We start from the raw sequence: 23,873 nt of genomic DNA, 5'->3' as shown, positions 1-23,873 counted from the left end.
CATTTATTTATTTTGAGAGAGAGGGAGAGAGAGAATCCCAAGCAGGCTCTGCACTGCCAGCACAGATCCTGATGTGGAGCTTGAACTCAAGAACTGCGAGATCATAACCAGAGCCGAAATCAAGAGTCAGATGCTTAACCTATTTAGGCACCCAGGCACCCCACAAATGTATTTTATTATTATGCAGATAAAGTATTCCATGTTAGGCTCTCTGAGAAGTGGATCCTGAGATGAAGTTTAGTGCACTAGGTATTTTTTAGTAAGTGTCCTTGTGATCACTGTCTGTGGAAGGAAAGGAAGAGAAGCAGGTTTGGGGAGAAAGGGTAGCCAAGGCACAAAGTAAGCCTGACAATAGCCTCTGGAGCCAACATGGCCAGCCAGAAATGATCCATCTTGGTTACAATGGCGAAGTCTTTTAATGCCATCTCCATTTGGCCATTGGAGACCATTGGAGGGGGTGGGGATGAGAGTGGATGTCAGCTCTCTGCATCTGAGGCAGTCTTTACAAGCACTGCCAGCTGAAGACTTTCTGCCATCAGCATTTCTAGCAGCTGAGGCTATAAACTCTTCATTTGGGAGAATTTGGATGGCACATCTCCTTGACTACCACATACATAGCATGTTATGAATTTAAATATCAACACACTAAATAATATAAACAATAGTGTAAGATCTTTGGCCAGTTGATCCCCATGTACTTCGGTTTCTTCATTTTTTAAGATGGTCACATCAATACAGGATTGTTGAAAATTAATACATGTAAAAGTGCTTGAATACTCACTGTATTATGGTGCCCACTGCATGAATATTCATGATTATAAAACAGTAATAGAAGTAACCCCTGCATTCAGAGAGGGTAAAATCTTCATAGCTTGTATCATCCTAATAATTGTTCTGTACATTCAGGTTGTATTTCTGCCACGTGGGATGTTTTCAAGGAAAATACTTCATTTAGTATTAATTTAAAAGATGAAAAGAAAACCTTAAAGCTGCAAGCTTTATATGCCAGTAGCCCTTGAAAACTTCATTGGTTTTTCATTATGTTTTTAATGTGTCCCTCTGGTACAAGTATCACTATTTCTACACTAACATTTTTAAAATTTCCTTTGTCTTAATAAAAAGCTTTAGGAAACCAAATGTACAATCTTTGAAAATATAATTTTAAAATTACAAAATATAAGCCTAGAAAACTTGAGCAACACAAAAGTTAAGTGAAACTACTCTACAAACATAAACTCAATCCTAAGGATAAAAATGTAACTGGTTACACGGGTTTGCCACATTCTTTGGCAGAGGTAAGAGGGGTTTGTTTGGTTTCAAAACAACTACAGAAGTTAAAGAATGTGTATGATTTTCTTTTCCTCAAACTAATTTATATGTAATATTTGTTTTCTGATGAACTGACTTAAAGTTTCACATTTCAGGGCTTCTTTGTCAGTAGAAAACTTGGCAAAGAGCTGTGCAGATAAAACATTTGCTGGTGGTGGAGCCTGACAGCTGGGTCAGCTCCTTGCTACCCTTGACTTTTGTTCTCCTTACAAAAAGGGGGGGGGGGGGAGGCAGAAGGAAAATTTCGGATGAGACATTTTTATGAATGACCTTCTCCTCATCAAACTCTCTAGACACCCAACAAACTACTTCTCTATGGAAACAGATATTGAATCAATGTAACTTCTGTATGCACTTATGGAATAAAAGCAACTTACTTTTTTTTTATTGAGTGTTTTCACTGAGAAAACAATCTGACTTTGATATATGATAGGACCAAGGGGTTTCTTATGCTTCAGCTCTTTAGTTTGCTCCTATTAAGAAAAAAAAAAAAAAGAACATTCTTGTTGGAGAAATCATAAACTACAAAAGAAATTACTGATTTAAAAAAATAAATTTCAGAGAAACATAACATGCTATATAACTTCTGATTTTTTGAAGTTAAGCAAGCACAGTGTCCTAAGAGCTTTCAGACTAGTGAGATGTAATAAAAGACAAAAGTTAATGAGGGGCCTTAGGAAGGACACCACCAATTTTTATGCAAGAAGAACTTTCATGGTGACACAAATTAGACTAAGCTGGTGTCACGGGCACTTTCTGTCCCCCAAATCATGAAGTGAATGAGGCAAATACTGAGACCACTGAGAAGAGTTTAGTATTTAGAAACTGCACATTTCTGTGTTGAGTAATCACAAGATATTATATCAGCTAAAATAGCAAATAGTCAAACTTGTCCCAAATTGAGCAATGAAAACCTCTGAGATGAATAGATATGCACAGGTAGCAAGAGAACTCACGAATATCTCTCTGTACTGTATTTAGAAATAGGATTTGTTGGGGTGTCTGGGTGGGTCAGTCAGTTAAGCGTCTGACTCTTGGTTTCTACTCAGGTCATTATCTCGTGGTTTGTGTGCTTGAGCCCCGAACTGCACTCTGCACGGACACGGTGGAGTCTGCTTGGGTTCTCTCTCTCTTCTCTCTCTGACCCTCCCACCCTCTTTCTCTCTCTCTCAAAATAAATAAACTTTTAAAAAAAGAAATAGAGTTTGCAAATTAGAAATAAAACCTAAAATAAAGTATAACCAACCTAAACTTTAAAGCAGTTCAAAGGGCAGTCTAAGTGTGTGAAACCATCAAGTAGGAATGAGTTAGGATATGATTTCAACACTCCATAGAGAGAAAATTTAAAACTTTTCTTAGTTATATAATTCTCTTAAGTTTATTTATTTTGAGGGAGACAGAGTATGAGCAGGGGAGGGACAGAGAGAGAGAGAGAGAGAGAGAGAGAGAGAGAGAGAGAATCCCAAGTAGCCTCCACACTGTCAGCACGGAACCTGACGTGGGGCCTGAATTCATGAACTGTAAGATCATGACCTGAGCCGGAATCAAGAGTTGGACACTTAACTGATAGAGCCACCCAGGTGTCCAGTTATATAATTTTTAGTCGCAGGATTTGCCTTTAGATTAGCACCAGTTGATAACCAGTTTTATTAAGATGCCTAGAGAAGAGAGCAGTAGATTAGAGACCCAAGAATAATGATTAATTTTTAAACTGTTTCTTCAGTCCCTCTGAAATCAGTAATTTTCAAAGTTTGGCTTTTGGACCAACAGTATCAACATTACCTGGAAATTTGTTAAAAATGCAAATTCTTAAGCACATCCCAGACTTACCAATAGTATGAAAAACAGGGGTTTAACAGGCCCTTCAGGTGCTTCTAATTCAAGGTAAAGATTGAGAAACATTGTTTTAGAGGAAATTACATGCCTTTTTAAAGAAATGTTACTCTAATAAATTACTTGTATATCTCAATTTTCATGTTTGTTTTTCAGATAAAATGTACTTTAGATATTAGCTGACTCATTACCAACTGGTTTCATCACATGGTGATGCCAACAGTTCACCTTCTTCAGGATCAGTTCCTAAACTGCATAGAAGGATTTGCCTGGTCAATTGATTTTTTTTTTACTTGTTTTTATATAGAAAGATTGCCAAACAAAAATACCAAAGTACTGATACTACTTATTAAAACAGAATTCTCATAATTTTATGTAAGTAAAATAACACCTGAAACTGTGTGCACCAGAAATTGCAGGTTTTTAGCCAGACTTGGATACTTATGGGACCTAATCTTATCGATTTTGTGTTTAATTGTGGAAGGAAATACAAACAAGTTAAGAGAATGCATGAAAAGCTGGAAATGTATCATCAGATTATGATTTAAAGGAAAATGTAATTACAGGTTGTGTAACACCTTTTTGGCTCTCTTGGAATGGAAATACTCATAACGTGTGTAGAAAAATCTTATCTTCCTTATAATTTTATTTTTGCATGCATGTGAACAATATTCAATCAACTGTTCTCAAACTAAAAGATCTATGCAATTTCTTTTGGCGCCAGAGAGTCAAATATAAAATGCCAGCTCTATGCTAATCCATGGTCTGCATCCTGCCGTTTTGCTGATTTCATCATTTGATGAGTGTATTATCTTCTTGTAGTTTCTATGTATTTTATTTAGCAAGCCAAGAGATCTAGAGCCAAATGAAACATTTTACATAGATGATAGTTATTTTGTTAACAAAATATGATTACTCTTATTTATCCTATCTTAAAATGGAGAAACTTTCATGGAAGCTATAAGTAAGGGTCTATAAAGGGAAAGCATTATGATTTGACAGATCGGATTTATTTAGATAGAATCAAATCTGTAGGAAAACAATTGATGAAAGAATAAGAAAAATACTAAGCTTAAATTATATTACCTATGGTTTAAATATTTATATTATTTAGCCTTTACCTAATATAAGATATTAATAATATAAAACAAGCTAATTAAGAGAGCCAAGTTGATTTTCTTAAACATTACCTTATACACTATTCACTTCTTAACAAGAACATTTTACAATTAGTGAATGTGCTTATTTACTAATAAAAAAACAATAGTTTTTAGAGGTACACTGCTTGAATTCCTATGTGGTAAATTTATTGCAAAAATGGCCACAATTCTCCACTTATTCCTGTATTTAGCTCCTTTTACAATGTGATTCATATGGGTTCAAGGAATAAAGTCTATATCCTTCCTCTTTGAGTTTGGATTAAACTTAGTACTTGGTTTGGCAATGTAGTAGAACTTGATAATGTGCCAGTTAAGAGACCTTGTGTTTCCACTGTTTCTCTTTGAAATCTTTGCAGCTACTGAGAAAAGGCCAAGGCTATCCTACAGAATGATAAGAGTCATATGTCACAGTCACCCCAATAACCTGAGTCAACAGTTAGCAAACCACTAACTAGAAAAATGAGTGAGGTCATCCTCTAACAGCCAGGCCTCAGCCTTCCCATCAATTGCACATAGATGCTGGAGAAAGCCCACCTTCGATTAGCCAACTCTGGCCAAGATCAGAAGCACCATTCAACGGACTTACAAACTCACATTTCACAACACAATTCACATTCATGAATGAATGGCACTGAGATTTTGCTATTTGTGGCTGCTTGAGTTGCCAGATTTAGCTAATAAATAAAAAAAAAACAAGATGTCACTTAAATATTGAGTTATTTCTAATTGGCTTTGTATATTGCATTGAGATAAAAGAAAATTTGTATGAGATATATCTGAAAGAGAAATTATTTCTGACTTATCTGCAATAAACTACAAGTATTTAAATTATATGCTTCTTTCTTTAACTATATTTCCCTGATGATTTGGCCTTGCTTAGCAGTTTCTTGTTTTGCATGATTTGCTTAACAGATTCTATTGTAACACAGCCTCTACAATCATCAGAGCCAACGTCTTTTGTTCTTTGGTCCATTGAACATTCATTAATAAGAAAACACACTGAGCATTAGAATTATACACTGGTATACTGAACACTTACTAGCATAAAGTTAACTCAGAATTGACTTTCAACTTCATTTGTTGAAGCATATAATACTATGCTTTTTTGTGAAACAGTTGACATACAATGTTACATTAGTTTCAAATATATATAGCAATTAAACTAGTCTATATGTTATGCTATGCTCACCACAAATGTAGGTACTATATGACACATAATACTATTTTTTTTAAGTTTATTTATTTATTTTGAGACAGCTGGGGTGTGAGCAGAAGAGGGACAGAGAGAGAGAGAGAAAATTCCAAGCAAGGTCCTTGCTGTCAGCGCAGAACTTGAGCCCACGAAACCATGAGATCATGACCTGAGCGGAAACCAAGAGTTGGATGTTCAACAGCCTGAGCCACCTACATGCCCCAACACATAATACTATTTTAATGGCATAACTTGCTTTTGCATTCTTCAGGATGATGTTGCATATCTTGACCAGCTACTTTAAAAATTTTTTCCACTAATGAAAGAAAGCATTCTTATCAACTTTTATTCCATTCATCATCAACCCTACACATAATGATTTCATATTCTCATTCTGAATGAATATTTACTAACATCCATATAGAAGATTCAGATTCTTTACAGGGTAAAGTCCATTTTAAAAGACAGTCATAACAAGTTCCTTAATAATTATACACCTCATTTAAAAAAAAAAATTAAATGTTTATTCATTTTTTTTGAGAGTGAGAGAGAGACAGAGTATGAGTGAGCAAAGGAGGGGCAGAGAGAGAGGGAGGCACAGAATCCAAAGCAGGCTCCAGGCTCTGAGCTCTCAGCACACAGCCTGACATGGGGCTTGAATTCACAGACCGTGAGATCATGACCTGAGCCGAAGTCAGATACTTAACCAGCTGAGCCACCCAGGCACCCTGACAACTATATACCTCAAATCAGAATTTATTTCAATTTATGAGTGATGTCCCTCTTTTAAGAAGAGCCTAAAAGCCAAGCCATTAGAGCCTTGGCACCTAATGGGCTACATTTTTTATTGATTTCTTTAGCACTTTTTGAAAAGTTCCTTTACGCCAGAGAGTATTTCAAGAACACCGTTAACTCTTCTTTCAATCTGCATAATCCTATTGTTAATGTATAGGCTTCAGGTAATGTATTATCAACATTCTTGTCAACAAGAATTTGGGGGGAACTTTTCTTTAGAATTAAAACAGATTTCAGAGCTTGACATAAATTGAGGATTCTCTTATCTGCATTTGTTAAAGAGAGATACCAGGTTTTGAATGTGAAGAAAATGAAAGAATGCTGAATGCCAAAAGAATCACAAAAATTCTTTAATCTTTCAGTTTGAACAGAACAAATGCTGAAGTAAAAGAATAATTGTATAATATTTACTTCAATAGAACAGACAACCAATGATGCTTGAGGAGCGTTATTAGAATATGGGCAAGACCGCCACACCTTCTACAAGACCACTCATGTTTTGTTTTGTTTTAATGCTTATTTATTTATTTATTTATTTATTTTGAGAGACGAAAGAGAGAGAGAGAAAGAATGAGCAGGGGAAGGGCAGAGAGAGAAGACCGAGAGAGAATGCTCAGCAGGGTCCTTGCTGTCAGCACCAGCCTGACACCAGGCTCTATCTCAGGACTGCTGGATCCTAACTTCGAGATTATAACCTGAGCCGATATCAGCAGTTCAACACCCAACCAACTGAACCACCCAGACCATTCATGTTTTGCTTCAACTTCAGATAAACACTCTCTTCGCCTTTATGCAAACATTTACCAAATTTATATTTGTATGACCTCCATTTAAAGCAGTACTTTTTTTTTTATTCACTACTAAGTAAGGGAATCTCTGCAAATTTTTCTATTGTTTCTCAAATCTCATTTTATAAGAAGACATTTTCCCCAAAAAGTATTACATAAACTAAGGGAATTTTTTTTTTTCTGCAACGTGATTTCTTACCTGTGGTTTGTATAAACCACAAGTTACGATTTACAAAGTGAGACATTTATATTTTTATAATCTCTGTGTTAGTAAATGGAGTTCGCACTTTTTAAAAATTATTGTAATAGATTTGTTCTGGCACTTGAAGATTTGCTTGCAATTTTGAAATCAGAATATACTTCTGGTATGAGTATGTTCAGTCATTTGAAGAAAATCTTCAGTGCAGAAGACCATTTCAACTTGTTTTATTTATATGAATTTCTCTTCATATATATGTCTTTCTTTGATACTAGTTGAAGATCTTAGCTGGAAAATACTGATTTGTATCTGTTTTCCATCATTATCAATTGAATTAATAAATTCATACTGTTCAAAGAGCATTAAGAGTTCCTTTTCTTTGTTTAATAAATGCCCGCTATTCATAAAATGTATCACAAAATTTACTCTTTCATTTGGGCTACAATATATACACGTAAAAATAGATAATAGAGTTCTCAGCCTTCGCGCCATCTTCTTGCAAACCCAAACACTGTGAAAGCCAAAGGGAGGAAGAAGCTAATGTGTAGGCTGAAGCTAAAAAGATGGATGAGGCAGACGTCCATGTAAACCACCACATCGAAGCTTATGCTCACATGGAAGCCATAGGAGCAGAAATACGGAAAGCTGGAGGCCAGGGATGCTGTTAGGAATCGGACTGCATTCCATGGACCTAGGACATCTATCGCCATCCAATTGCAAGGACCACCTTTGAGACACCCACTTTGCTCATACCAAAATAGTTCCTTTTGGTCTTTTGCCCTGGACCTATGACTTTTGGGACTAACTCCATTTTCATTTGTGTCTGAGTGTAACATGTACAATACACCATACTTTCTGTTGTCTTAGCTGAAAAAAAAAAAAAAAAAAGATCATAGAAACCACTGCAAAAATCAAAAAGCTTCCGTTTAATAACCTCACAGCCATACCAGTAGGTGTGTTATTTCACAAGTGCAAACTTGTAACTAACTATAATCAGTTTGAATCATTGAAAGAATTGTAAACTAACAAGTGACTTTTATATCTGATGTAAAAAATGGTTAAGTTACCATTTGCCTGCAAAAGAGAGTTGTATTTTAAGATAAAAATACAAAGCTAGAGTTGATCTTCCATAAGATTTAGGAAAGCCTGGAGTTCAAGTACTAGTGCACTTCCATAAATGGATGTGTTTTTGATGGACTTTCAGGTGTGCTCTTGTGGGTTGTAGAAATAAGTCTGTTGTTGACTGTCTGACATTCAAATTGACTAGAGTGAGGCACTGGCTGATTGGCCATTGTCTAGATGGGTCACTGATTAAGCTGCTGACCTTCAAATGCTTGGGGCTGTTATGCATTTGCTAACTTTCTAAAATGAAACTGTTGACTGGCTGATTTCTGAGCACGTATACAGATTAGACGTTATCTCTACTTATTGGTGATTACTAGTCACAACTTAGAACCCTGGCCCCAATAGTGTTTTTCTTTCCTTTCTGTGAGTATAGGAAAATAAGTACTTTTAATTCTCAGTCCTCCCTGTTCATTTTCCCTTAGTCAAACCTGCAGGAGAAACCATAAGGGATTACTCAGATCTTTATTAGTGAAGGTATGGCCTCACCTACTGTTTAAGTACCAGTTAGTATGGCAGAAAAATAGGTCTGGTGTGTTTTTGTAGTTTTTTGACAAAAGCTAAATAAAGGACACTTAAAGTATGTTATCAAAGTTAGTAGAGGACACAGAACAAAATCATGAAATACAGGACATGTTCTGTGCATAGAGGACACTTGGAAACCATAATTTTAGTAGATAACAGACCCTGGGGTTTTGTTTTGTTTTGGGATGGTATTTGTTGTTTTTAGCCCTTTATTTGAACATATCCAGGGATGAGGACCTTACATGTCCTGAATTTGTACAGTTTAGTTGACCATGCTCTCATTGTGGGAAACCTGCCCTTCAGTACACCCCACCTTTATCTGCATCCACTGATCCAAATCCTAATCTTTGTAATCATGCAAAACCAGTCTAATCCTTCTTCCTCAATGGCTTTCCTCAGACATTTTCCTGTAGTTATCATGCCCCTTTCTGAATTGTGCCTTATGGAGGTGAAGTACCCAGACCTTAACTCCATTTCTCTGTCTTACAAGGTTAAGTCTGTTAAAAAAAGTTGTGTTTAGTTTAAAATGATTTATTTTTCTAAGTTTTACTGGCCATTATGATTAACATTTCTATTTTCTGTACTTACAGACTGTTCCATCTATAATTTTAGCTAGCATCTCACCCAGAATTAATATTTAAGCTCTTTATTTTGAAAATAATTACTTCATTTTACCATTGTCATTGGTAGTTCCTTTATGTCATTTCTCACAGATAATGGAGTAAGTGCAGGGAGGTTTTTGTTTGTTTGTTTGTTTGTTCGTTTTTAATTTCCATAGACTCCAGACATGTAATTTTCTGGGCCATGAGTCCTGAGCTCTTACAACTTCTTCCTTTTACAACTTCTTAATATGTCTTGTATTTCAATTCCCTCTTAACAACTTCTGTATCCTTTTCAATCGCAGCTTTGAAAATCTGGGATTAATTCGTACATAAGTACTGTTTTGTTATGGAAGAAACCATGTCTTCATAGATAGAAAGAGGCTATAAATCATATTTAAAGATTTAATATGCGTTTAGTAGTCTTGTGATGAAAGGAAAAGTCTCATAGAGGCAGTGTATTTTGAACTTTATAAAATAGAAGTATGTATAATTACAATTTTTTTAGAATTTATTAAAGTATTATTAACTTTATTGACATGGTGTTTGTAATTAAAGCCAAAAGTCACAATATTTTATGTTAGGTTCCAAAGAAGATCTTACTTTATTCATAACATCTAAAAGCTGCAACTTGACCTTGAAATAAAACTCAAATGCAATGTGGAAAAAGTAAATGATACCCATATTTTCTTGCTGATCAAGAATCATTGAATTTTACACATAACATTTTAATTTTTATATATAACATGTTATTTTAATATATTTTTCATTCAGTTGATAGTATATAATTTAAATATTTTTCCATGTTTATAATCCAACAACTGGCTTTAGTTACAAGTTATATGTATTTTAGTATTTGTCATTGATTTTCAATATCTAAGTAGTAAATAGAATTGCCACAGCTGTTTTAAATGTCAAATGCTTAACTTGGCAGATAGTAATTTAAAATTCAGCACTTAGTGACAAATTCATGAACTAATGGTTAATAACTGATTTGAAAGACAAAAATTTAAGTATAGATATAATTTAAATACATAGTGAAATGTATTTGAGATTTTACAATTCAAATCTGTGAAGTTCCTAAACTTCCACTGTGTTTTTTTTCATACTTTTGATAAAGACAATTTGTGTTATATCTGAGTTTTCTGAGCTTATAACTAAATAAAAATTGCACATAAATTCTCAATATGTATTCTAGTTACTGTTGCTGTGTAACGAACCACCTCAAACTTGGAGTTATAAGTGACAACCATTTTATTACACTCACTGACTCTGTGGATCCAGAATTAGAAAACAGCACAGAGGACAAATATTTCCTGTTCCACCATGTCTGGAGCCTTAGCTGGGAAGACATGGCAATGGCTGTGGCCTTGAACAACTGGAACAGAGGAATTTGCTTCCAAGATGGTTTTTTGTTTTTTTTCTTTTCTGGCATCTGAGCTGGGTCTTTTGACTGGAACACCTACACAGGCCCTCTCCATGTGGTAAAGACTTCTCAGTGCATGGTGGCTGGGTTCTGAAAGGATGTGTCCCAAGAGAGGCCTCTAAAGAGTGATAGAAACGGATGCTGCAAGGCCATTTCTGACCTAGTCTCAAAAGTCACAACATATCACTTCCATTGGGTTCTATTGGCAAAAAAATAGTCAACTAAGGTTGGCTCTGAGTCAAGGAGAGAGGACATAAAGACCATCTCTGAGGGTAGGGGTATCAAAGAACTTATGGACATATCTTAAAACCAGTGTACTGTATGAGTCATATGTGATCACACATCAGCATGTTCATTTTTTTTTTTTACATTTTGAAATATCGAATATTATCTTTGTCACAGACAAATCCTAAGTTGACAGCCAATGATTCTCACCTCCAGGGGTTTGCATCTTTGTGTAAATACCCCTTTTGTGAGTATGGGCAGAATTTGTGAACTTGCATTTAACTGATAAAATAATGTGATAGACTGTCATTCCTGCAATTATATCATATTACATAAGGTGCTATCTTAGCCGACTGGAGCTAGAGAGTCTCCTGTGGGCTCAGTGAAGGATGTAGCCATGTTGGAGAAGTGCCCACATGGCACTGAATTATGGGTGGTCACTAGGACCTGACAGCAGCCTCCAGCCTCCAGCCAGCAAATGTGAGGACTTAGAATCATATAGCCACAGAAAAATGGATTCCACTAACAACTCAAATGAACTGGGGAGGGAATTCTTCCCCTGCTGAGCTTTTTGTTGGGAATATAGTCCATTTACTTTGATTGCAGCCTTGTAAGACCCTGAGGAGAGGACCCTGTTAAGTTATGCCCAGATTTCTTCACATAGAGCTGTGAGATGATAAATGTGTGTTACCTTAAGCTGCTTGGTTACCCAGTGACAAAATACCAATACAACATTTTTTTTAAGTTTATGTGTTTATTTTGAGAGAGAGAGCATGAGCAGGGGAAGGGCAGATAGAGAGGGAGACAGAGGGAATCCCAAGCAGGATCTGCACTGTCAGCATGGAGCCCTTTGTGGGGCTTGAACTCATGAACTGTGAGATCATAACTTGAGCTGAAACCAGTTGAGACACCCAGGGGCACCCAATACAGTCTTATGTGCTGTGGTTTTAATCATATAGAGTGATCACATCATTTTATTGTCTAAATTGACTCTTTTGAATTTCAAAAAATGTACCAAAGTAATTGAAATTGTGTATTTTGAAATACTTATTTATGGAAAATATATTGGTGAACCTATAAAATAGTTCTTTTAAAACAATATTTTTAATTTTCTTAAAAAATTAAAAAAAATACGCACATATAAAAAGAAAATAGATATTATTGTAGCAATTACCTGAACATTAAAAAAAAATCTTAACACTACATTTATGAGCTTAGTCTATTTGTTAGTCATGTCTTTAATAGTTCATCACTTTTAACTATTAACTATCAGACTTAATATCAAAAATTTCCATATATCTACATTCTTTCCTAAAGTTATGTATTTTATTCAATAAAATTGAAATTTTACCACTGTATTGAACTCTTTCCTATGAAAAATAATAGTTTTTAATTGAGAAAATATTTTTATACAGTAGCTGAGTTTCCTGGTACCCTCAGAAAAAAAATCTTCTAAATAGAGGGTATCTCAATTTCTATATTTTATTCCAATATTTTAGTCCAAGTAACTATACTATTTTTTTAAGTTTATTTATTTATTTTGAGAGAGAGAGAGAGAGAGCAGAAAAAGAGAGAGAGAAAAATCCCACTGACAATGCAGAGCTCAAGATGGGGTTCAATCTCCTGAACCATGAGATTATGACCTGAGCTGAGATCAAGAGTTGGACACTTAACCAGCTGAGCAACCCAGGCATCCCTATACTGTCTTTTAAACTGCATTTATAATATTTTTGCTTTGACAAAATCATTTGTAAGATAAAATTCATCAAGCAAACTCCCCATGAATATTTGTTATTCTATTCAATTCAATATTTCTCTTTTAATGTAAATATCAATATCCTATTTAATATTTACTTTGTTGAATATTTTCCAAATAAGGTGTTGTGAAAGAATCAACCTTCTTACTTCATTTCATTACCATACAGAATATGAATCTATCCAAGAACACATAAGATTTTTATCAAAAGGTTCTTCCCCAAATTCAAGATAACACACAACTCAATTATACAATTTCAGACTTAAATCTTATATATCATTTAACTTTTACCAGTTAGCTTAAAGTAGTAAAGATAAATATTAGCAACTTCTCTTTGCAAACTGTGTTTTCTTTAAGTACAATTTCCTAAAATTTTCAAAATTTGAAGTCTTGGGCACTCTATTAATTGATCATATGTATTAAAGATCTCCAACTCGTTTTGAAAATGTCATAACAATTCAGAGGAATCTTTTACAAAAACAAAAACAAAACATTTAGTATATATTAGAAACTGAGATTGATTTGCAAAGTTGTTCACAAGGGCCCTAATAGTCTAAAATCAGATCAAAGATAAGCAGTGAAGAAGAAATCTCATGGGTTGCCTGGGTGGCTCAGTCTGTTAAACATCCAACTCTTGATTTCAGCTCAGGTCATGATCTCAGGGTCATGGAATTGAGCCTCACATTGGGCTCGACATGCTGAGTGTGAAGCCTGCCTGGGATTCTTTCTCTGTCTCTCTCTCTCTCTCTCTGCTCCCCTCACCTCTCCAAATAAGTAAGTAAACATTTAAAAAAGGAATGTTATATATGCTTTTATGCTATAGTATTTTTTTCAACATCAGTTCATCTCAAAAGATTGTGATTCAATGATATATTTCCTGATATGTGTAAATTTTGACATCCATATTTTCCGTTTGATTAGTAGAATATTTCCCTAGTTTAGCAACATTCATGAGTTATTTGTGTGTCACAACCAATCTCAGCTACATTTTTTCTTCATAGGCTTTTTAGTAGGAACACACTTTTGTTATACTGCTGCGTTACACAAAAGACCTTATTTGTAATATCGCAATAACAACAAAAATTATCTTCAATGTTAAACTTTTAACTGAACTTATAATAGCATTCACAGTCAAGTCAGATCTTTCCCTTGAATATATTTCAACAGCTTGACTTTTATTCCATGAATCAGATGAGAAACCATATCAAACTTTTGTAGTAATTAACTAAGCTGCTTTTCTATTGAAATCTCTGAACAATGTAATAAAAAAGGTATTACTTACAAGTTCTCTTTCTCATGGAGCCAGTGTATTAACAGCCCTATTTTTGCTATTCACCTGTGCACATGCATGCACACACACACAAACACACAAATACACACACACAGTGTCTTAGAATATAAATAGGAATATTAAGTTAGAATAATAACTAAACCAAAGGTCATGCTTTATAGATTGATAGATATTCCACCTCTGCCTGTACATGTTGTCTTTCGGTATAGTCTTCTTAAAATGCTGGTCCTTCTGTTGTAGATTTGTCTTTTGATTTTAATGTGATCGGTACAACTCCCAGGGTGGATGGTAAATACTGAAATACATTTTGTTTAAATTACAAGTGCCTCATAACTTTCTTGAGAAATGGAAATTCAGAACTTAGTACTTTAAATGCACATTTGTTTTCTCCTGAGATTGCTATCCAAATATTTTATTCCAAAATGAAAAGTGTGAGCATAAGTAAAAATCCAATGAACAGTTGTAGATTTACATTGTATAGTAAAGTCTTCAAAAACCTCACAATATCCAGTGTCCACTACTCTCCATACTCCATCGCAAGACTGCTCAGCCTCTATTTCTTTACATGATTCATGCATGTTTAGCTTATGATTTTCAATATTTCCTTCTATTCAGAGCATTGGTATTTTGTCAGCTTCAGACATTTCACAGGACTAAGAAGGGGTCATGGAACAACTAACCAGCTAGTAAGACCAAGGGATCAGCAGGAATTGATGGATAGATTTCTTTTCTGACCATCATCACCCAAGACCACATGGAATTAGCTGTCCCTAGCTGTTTCTCACAAAGCCCATTTTATTTGATCAGCTGGCACCCTGCATGCTGTCCTTGAAAAGGAGATAGTAGTTACATGTTGCATCTGGAAAAGATCAAATAAAGAAAGAGGCTTGCTGCTGGTCCTCTTACAGATTTAACCGCGTGTTAAAGTGAGAACTCCATTCTCAGAACAAATGTCTCACACTCTGCAAGATGAGATTATGGCAGAAGCTGAAGGTTGACTTAGCCCATCCTGGCTTATTTTCATATAATTATTAAATAAAATTCTTTGCTAAAAACGAGAAATTCATGAAATTCTGTATAGTATAGGATAGCGAGACAAGTAGAATCTGGGACTAACCCAAGCACATGGAAAACTTGGTCTCACTGAGATATGGAGGATTCAGATAGTCGAACTAACGAGAAGGGAAGAAAGTAAATTGTCTAAGTAACAATTTAGAATCATTGGATTCAAAACCATCTTTATCGTTATTAATTCATTTCTTCATAAGATAAAATTCTTACCCTCTCCTGCCAAGAATTTTTTATGGATGGCACAATTTGTAAGAAGCTGAGTACATTGTTCCTACTGTGTCAGTGTAAGATACACTTTCTAATTTAATTTATCTATTAAAATGATGACTAATATAATATGTGGTGATAATTCCCCCACTGTAGGAAGGAAGTATACATAAGTGACTCCAGTATAGCTTTGGCGCCAAATGGCTTGGGTTTATAAACCAACTAACTCATTTCTTAGCAATGTGACTTTGGTCAAATTATTTAATCTCTCTATGGTTCCAATTTTTTGCTTCCAAAAGGTGGATATTAAAGATACCTATGTAAAAGAGTTGTTCTGAGGGCTAAATGAATTAATATATGAAGAACTGCTAATATAGTGTGTGGCACATAGAAATCAGTCAATCAATTCAAGCCAGCTATAGGTTGCTATCATTTCAATCAACTCTCCTAGAAGCTTGGAAGGAGATAGTACGCACCATGCATTTAATATGATATAAATTAACTGTTCTTGATCGGATAAAATGTTGATTGTTAGACTATATTCCTTTTAACATTTTATAGTCAGCGTGAAACAAAGTAGAACAAGGTTTTAGATCAAGAGAGAAATCATAATTTTTGAAGACACAATACTTACAAAGGCAAAATCTTTATAAATTATGCTGTATGATAGTGTGTATTTTCTGCAAAATATCACTTCTGCCACACAGAGTTAAGATAGAGTAGTGGCAACAAACGTCCATCGACTGATGAATGGATAAAGAATATGTGGTATATACAATGGAATATTACTCAGGTATCAAAAGGAATGAAATCTTGTCATTTGCAACAATGTGGATGAAACTAGAGTGCATTATGCTAAGGGAAATAAATCATTCAGAGAAAGATAAATATCATATGTCTTCACTCATATGTGGAATTTAAGATACAAAACAGAAGAACATAAGGTAAGGGAAACAAAAATAAGATAAAACAGAGAGGGAGACAAACCATAAGAGACTATTAAATACAGAGAACAAACTGAGGGTTGCTGGAGGGGTGGTAGGTGGGGGGATGGGCTAAGTGGGTGATGGGCATTAAGAAGGGCACCTGTTGGGATGAGCACTGGGTATTATATGTAAGTGATGAATCACTAAATTCTATTCCTGAAATCATTACTGTGCTATGTGTAAACTAACTTGGATGTAAATTAAAAAAAAAAAAAGTTAAACAAAAAAGAGGGGTGGCAAGAGAAATCTAAGCTTTGCTGGCTATCATTTGTAAGAAGGTAATATTTGAATGCTAAGAGTTAAAGGATTTATAAACTAATTTTAATGAGTTTGTTTTGAACTAATGATAATAAAAATATATTGATCCTCTTTATATTTGAATGATTATAAAGTGAGATAACATGTAATCAGTTTTATGATATTTATGGGTCTCATACTCATAACTATGGTTTTGTCAGGATATGATCCCAGGAATATAATTTTTGAGCTGAACTTTAAATCTCTGCCTGGGAAATCTGGTCTTTGATGGGATTTCAACAACTCAATGAGCAAGACAAAGGGAATAAGGGAACTACTTACTGGAAGAGGTTTTACATTTGTAGGAAGTCTATTTTCCATAGGTTAAACATTTGAAATTATGGGAAAAGAAAAAAAAAAGCAAATCTAAAATGATCCATATTTCTGATGGATTTCATTCTTGCTTAGTGTGATTTCAGCAAAAGTAGCTATAGCCTGATGATAAAAAAAAAAAATGTAGGCTCTGTAGTCAGACCACTTGGGTTTGAACTCAGCTGTCTTGCTAACTAGCCATGTCATGTTATGCGACTTAGTTAACTTCTCTGTGCTCAAACTGTCTCAATTGTGAGGTAAGAATCAGAGAACCTTTCTCATTAATTAGATAATGTGCATAGCAGAGTACTTACCATAGTTCCTGTCACAGGTAAGGTCACTGCCATCATCATCTAGCATACCAGTCATGTTCAATCAGTGGTGGTTATTGCCTCCCAGGGGGCATTTGGTAGTGCCTGGGGATAATTTTGGTTGTCATGAGTTAGGGGAGGCTACTGGCATCTGCTGAGTTAGAGGCCAGAATTCTGCTAAAATTATTAAAATTCAAAGGACAGCCCCCACGCAAAGAATTAGCAGGCCCAAAATATCAATACTGTTGAGGTTGAGAAATACTGATTTTAAGTTATTCTGTTAAGATGATTTTGTTGGTTTCTTTTTCTTTTTTTACAGGTTTTTTTTTTTTTTAATGCTCATTTGTTTTGAGGAAGAGAGAGAGAGCAAGAGTGTGCGTGTGAGCTGGAGGGGGAAAGAAAGAGAGGAAGAGAGAGAATCTCTTCACCTTCAGGCTCAACCCTGACAGTACAGAAACTGATGAGGGGCTTGATCTCAGGAACCATGAGACCATGATCTGAGCCGAGATCAAGAGTTGGATGCTTATCTGAATGAGCTTCCAAGCTCCCTTGAAAATGAAGTTTAAAGGTCAAAAAACATTTTCACAGTGTTGCAAATAATGCTGATTAATCCTAACATTAAGTCTATACCTTTAAGCTTTTGTTAAGCAAACTATGAGTTACCAAGAATCAGAAATCTCTATGAATAATATATAACTATGAGAAAAGGAAATGTTTCTGAGGGCATAATAAAATAAACTAACAAGTATGTTTGTACAATATAGAGTGAGAAAGTGAAATAGAAGATACTGGAAAAAAATAATGAGAGCAGGGACTGAGTGGGAAGAAGGGAATCTCCAGAACCTGTTTCCTTGCTCTCCTGCTCACCCCTACCTATCTAGTGGGTTTATAATTTTTTAGCTGATGTCAAACTTTAAATGAGTGAGTGAAAACTTATCCAAACATCGTGTATGAGTTTTGAAAGTTGTCAAAATTAATATTGCATTACACAACAGCTATAGATCATTGCCTTGAAAATTCATATGATTCCATATTGATGCATTTCCATTTGTGAATTTAGAGGAGATTTGAGGCTGGTAAAATGCAGAGCATTGAGTAATGCCACTTATTAATGCACTCTTATGACTTTCTGCCCTTACAATTTTTAACTAAAATATTCTCAGAGTGATGGCATTCCAGTTTGAAAGGGACTCCATTATCCAATCAGTTGTTTTGAATTCTTTAGAGAATTGTACTTCCAAGAGAACACTAGGAAGCTGTTGCCATGGCAACTACTTTTTCCATGATGGAAAAACTTCTGTAAGTGGTAGAGTAGAACTTCATTAGGTCAGGAAAAAAAAATGTGATATGTGGAGAAATATACTAATGAGTATCCCAGGTGACAGAGAAAGAAAAAATGAAAAGTAAAAAATCATTGGAAATTCACAACTCATAATTCCTATTAGATATTTTGATAAGCTTATAGCATGGGCGTGAACTCATGGCTCGAATTACTTACAGAAAGAGTAATATCACCACCACCACTACACATTATTATCAAGATGACCTCCTCTCTACAAATTTTCTTTGAGGACCTAGACCTTAGTCTCAAACCCTCAGTAAGACAGAGCATATATAAATGCTGAAGTTATAAAGAGAATTCTTTAATCTTATGTTGTTCCCATGGACAGTACTTTAAATGTAATCAAGCCTGAAAAGGCTGAAAGTCTTTGTCATCAAGCCTGAAAGTCTTTGAATTTCAGACTTAGGACAAGATTTGTTCCTCCCTACATTGTGGAAATCTCACGGAATGAAGAATCAGAAGACTGAGGTCTAGAATAAACATTTTAACCTTTGCGAACAAAGGTTTCCTTTTCTAGAAAGTATTATAAGGAACAAATGGCTGTATGTGTGTGAATAATGCCTGTTTATCATTTATTCTTGAAAAACATGAGATAAAAAAAAGGTAGAGCAAAGTCTTTGAGATACACAAATTTGAACCCACTAACACTTCCTGTTGGTTTTGGTGTAGTTGTCCAAGGTCTCTGAGCCTCAGTTTCTTCAGCTATTAAATGGAGATGATAATTCAGTCACATAGTTAAAACCTCCAGTGGAGTGCTTCATAGGTCTTGTCACTTAATAAATCCAATCTTTCCTCCCCAGCTTATAAGAACAGGTATGACACACTTTAAAGAAAATCTAAGGCTGTATATAAAAGTCTGACTTGCAAAGTAAATACTTTAAAATTAGCCTCGTTTTAGCACCTCCCGTGGATTTATGTGTTTATGTTCATCTGTGGCAAAACTGAAAAGGATCATTGTACTTGTAATTTCCACCGTGAAATAATCACGAACATAAAAATATCATTAGATCAGGTACTTTTATGAACACTTTTATTTGAAATTATTTCCATGTCTTGATAGTTCTTGGTGGTAATGTAGCCTGTTATCAATTGTTCTTTCTCTTCCTTTCCCTGCTGTTCCCCTTCACATGATGGGCTTGGTTTGTCCAATCTTCTCAAATATGTCCTCCTTCTGGTGCCTTCTCTTATGTCCCTAACTCAAAATGGAGTGTGCTCTGCCCCTGTGGTTTTCATGTTATCACTTGGCACTCATCAACATCCTGCTTTGTTGTAGATATTTGAGTGGCATGTTTCACTACTAAATTAGAAGTGTTTTTGTGTGAAAGGCTGCTTGTTCATTATTACTCCTCACAGGGTGGTATAGTGCCCTATACTTATTACGCATTTAAATATTCAATACACATTTAAGGAACATGCAAATTATGCTATAAATAATGTTTTTTTAATCTAGATTCTATATTTTAGGATTTAGTGTTTTATAGTCATCTGACTAAAATGCATCTGCTACTATATATATATATTAGTATTTATTTATTAGTATATATATTTAAATTTAAATTTTAGTTATCTTTGGATGTCACCACTACAATGTGAGACCTTTAAAGTCAAGAAGGTATGTCTTACATATCTGTTCATATTTATTTTCCCATTAACTATTGAACATCAAAAAAATTTCTTTAGTGAATTAAACTAATGTTCTATAGACGTCATTAAATTTGGGCTTTATAAAGTCTCTCCAACTGGGGCAATGCCATATATATATATATATATATATATATATATATATATATATGACATATATATATGTCATATATATATATATATTCTTAACAGTGAACTGATTTGATTTGAAAGAGGAGAAGGGATAGAAAGCTAAGATGTATTATTGAGCGCTTGCTATGTGCAAAGCAAAATACCAAGTTCTTTGTATTTGTAATTGATATTGACTTGTTTTCTGATTTAATAGTGATTTATACAGATTCAAAGAATGATCCTGTCCATGGGTAAGAGTGACTATAGTTTACCTGTTAAGGTCACATTTACTGTAAACCATCAAAATATATTAACTTACTGATAAAACATTTGCCAAATAGAGTCTGAGTTTGTAGGTAATGGAATGGAAAGATGCTTTTAGATGTGTTGCCAAAAATTATGTGCACTGCAGCCATCTAATGAGCTAAAAATAGTTAGTGAATGGTCAATGTTTGTATCTTTTATTTTATAACACTGCTGGCAAATCTAATGTTTTCGGATCCTTCTGAATTAGTGAAAGAAGAAATGGACTCCTACATCTGGAGCAGTGTGGTTTGCAGCTTTGTTCTGATTTCTGTTTCCAGTGCCAGGTATCCATCACCTGGGTGGGGTGTTATTTTGGTAAAATAGATCTCATTACTTACTCTCAAAAGAATGCTCTATTTCAGAACAATGCTATTGTTAATGGAACTTTACTTTTAGGGACCAAATGCCAAGAATGTTTTTAAACATTCTGTTATCCTTCCCATCAATTTAGATCAGCCAGACATAACATATGTGAGAAGTTATCTAAATTTTTCAGTAATAAAACTGAGATGATGAAAGCTTTGCTTCCCCTTAGGTATCATGCAGTATTGGTAACCAAGTTGTTTTCATTCTTTCTTTTTTATTGTTTAAGGCTGGTGCACATTAGTCTTGTGATACTTGTCAAAGTTCTATAGCATCATTGTTTGAGACTCACCATATGTGTCTTTGATCCCTGCCCAGTAGGTACCTTGGCTACATGCCAGTTTGGCACTTATTACTATTACTATTTTGATTTTTTCACTTGCTTCTGATTTTATCCATTCTGTCATCATACAAACCCTTAAAAAGCCATCTTTGGGACCAAAGGGACTCACGAAATGACCTGTTTTAACTGGACCCTTCTCCCCCAAGAACTTGGCACTTGAGAGGATTGATATGGTCAGTCCACGAAGTTTTGGGTCAACTGGTCTCTGGAATACAAACCCCTCCTCATTATGTATTTGAGAGCCTTTGTTTAGGATATAGATAATGCCCAACTATGTAATTTATTGTTGTCATTTTATATGGAGAAGAAGTAGGAAGAAGGATGGGAGGGGTTATAGAGAATATGTGACTTCAGTCTAGTTTTCTTTCTTGTGGATTCATCAAAATATTAGAACTCTACTGTAAGTTTCTCAGTTTCTCCTACTTAAACTTAATATTCTTAGTTCACTTCACCATCTCTTGGATTCTTCCTTTACTTTCCTAGAGGTGATAGGAACCCCAGAATGCATTGAAAAGTATGTGCAAACACAGGAATTATATAAAAAAAATTCAAGTTAGAATTCTGATAAACATAGACAACTAAGCTGATTTAAAAAAAAAATAAATGTTTATTTTTATTTTTTTGAGAGAGAGAGAGAGAGAGACAGAGACAGACAGAGTGTGAACAGGGGAGGGGCAGAGAGAGAGGGAGGCACAGAATCCAAAGCAGACTCCAGGCTCTGAGCTGTCAGCACAGAGCCCAATGCAGGACTCGAACTCATGAGCCATGAGATCATAACCTTAGCCGAAGTTGGAGGCTGAACCTACTGAGCCACCCAGGCGCCCCATGCTGATTTGAAAGATGCATTTCCTTCCCCTCAAACACTGATATCAAGGACACACCCAGGTACTAAATATTGCCAAAAAGCCCACAAGAGAGTAAAAGTCTGAATAGCCAGAGACTGGTGTTTTTATCACATGGGAATGGGATATCCAATAGCCATCTGAGAAAGGGAGCTAATTGAGCCAAGATCATAAACCATTAGGTCTCCAGAGGCAGTTTCGTGTGTACAAGATGGTGAAGGTTCATCTGTGAGTGTGTGAGTGAGAGATGAAATCCCTGCAAGAAAACTGAAGCCAAATTCCATTGTGCATGGTTTTAAAGATTCATAATATCCTTATGGTACCTCAAGCTAAGATGTTAACGACAACAAAAATAAATCCTAGCGCTGTTAAACCAAACTCATTGGAAATTCCAGCCAAGCCAAAGTGAAGTCATTCTTTAGGGATGTACCAATAACCCATAGAAGATTCCCATGGGGGGGAAACAAAAACAAAAAACAAAAACAAAAACAAAAACCTTTCACCAAGGATAAAACTTATATTAGTAAATTATGAACCACATGAGAAAATACTGTATATATGAAAACAAACTTTGTTATAAATAGAAACAGAAATTGACAGAAACACAACTATCATGGAAGATGTTGTGTTTTGGAGATTAATTAGACAATAATTTATAGAAACATTCACATGATCATATTCTAGCTACCCATCTCCCATTCAAAAATAAGTAAAAGGCTGTACTTTATTTTTTAAATTTTTTTTTAAATTTTTTTTAACGTTTATTTATTTTTGAGACAGAGAGAGACAGAGCATGAATGGGGGAGGGTCAGAGAGAGAGGGAGACACAGAATCCGAAGCAGGCTCCAGGCTCTGAGCCATCAGCCCAGAGCCCAATGCGGGGCTCGAACTCACAGAATGCAAGATCGTGACCTGAGTTGAAGTCGGACGCTTAACCGACTGAGCCACCCAGGCGCCCCAAGGCTGTACTTTAGAAGATTATTGAAAAATGCTTTTGATTATAAATGTGTATATGAATATTGCATAGCCATTGTCATCATAGTTTGAAAGAATTTAATTCAATGTTAAATGAAATGGTCAGAATGAAAAGCATAGATGGAAAATATCAATTTATTTTCTAAGATATATTAAAATATTTCTAGCTTTAGAATGTTAGGTGATTTCATTGATATCTTCATGCATCTTTTGTATTTCCCAAAATGTCTACAATATGGAAAAAATATTCAAATGATAATACAGCATAGGAGAGCCCTATAACTTTGAGAATTGCACAAACTTTGATATTTCTGGAGTTAAGAATAAGTTTAGAAAATGGGCAGGAGATGAGACTGTAAAGATAATTCAGAATCTCAAGAAAAATTGAGTGAAGTTTTAATAAACTTCTTTGAGATTTCTATGAGAAATCTCTAAGAATTCTAAGCTTAGAAATACTGATCAGGTATGTACTTTCAAAAACTTCTCAGGCTGTACACTGTAGCTTTTTTAAGGTAAAATAAACCAG

Source organism: Panthera leo, chromosome B2 (genome assembly GCF_018350215.1).
Source record: "Panthera leo isolate Ple1 chromosome B2, P.leo_Ple1_pat1.1, whole genome shotgun sequence".
In the NCBI taxonomy this organism is placed as follows: Eukaryota; Metazoa; Chordata; class Mammalia; order Carnivora; family Felidae; genus Panthera; species Panthera leo.
The sequence above is the reverse complement of the archived record's forward strand: the minus strand, read 5'-3'. Positions refer to the sequence as shown.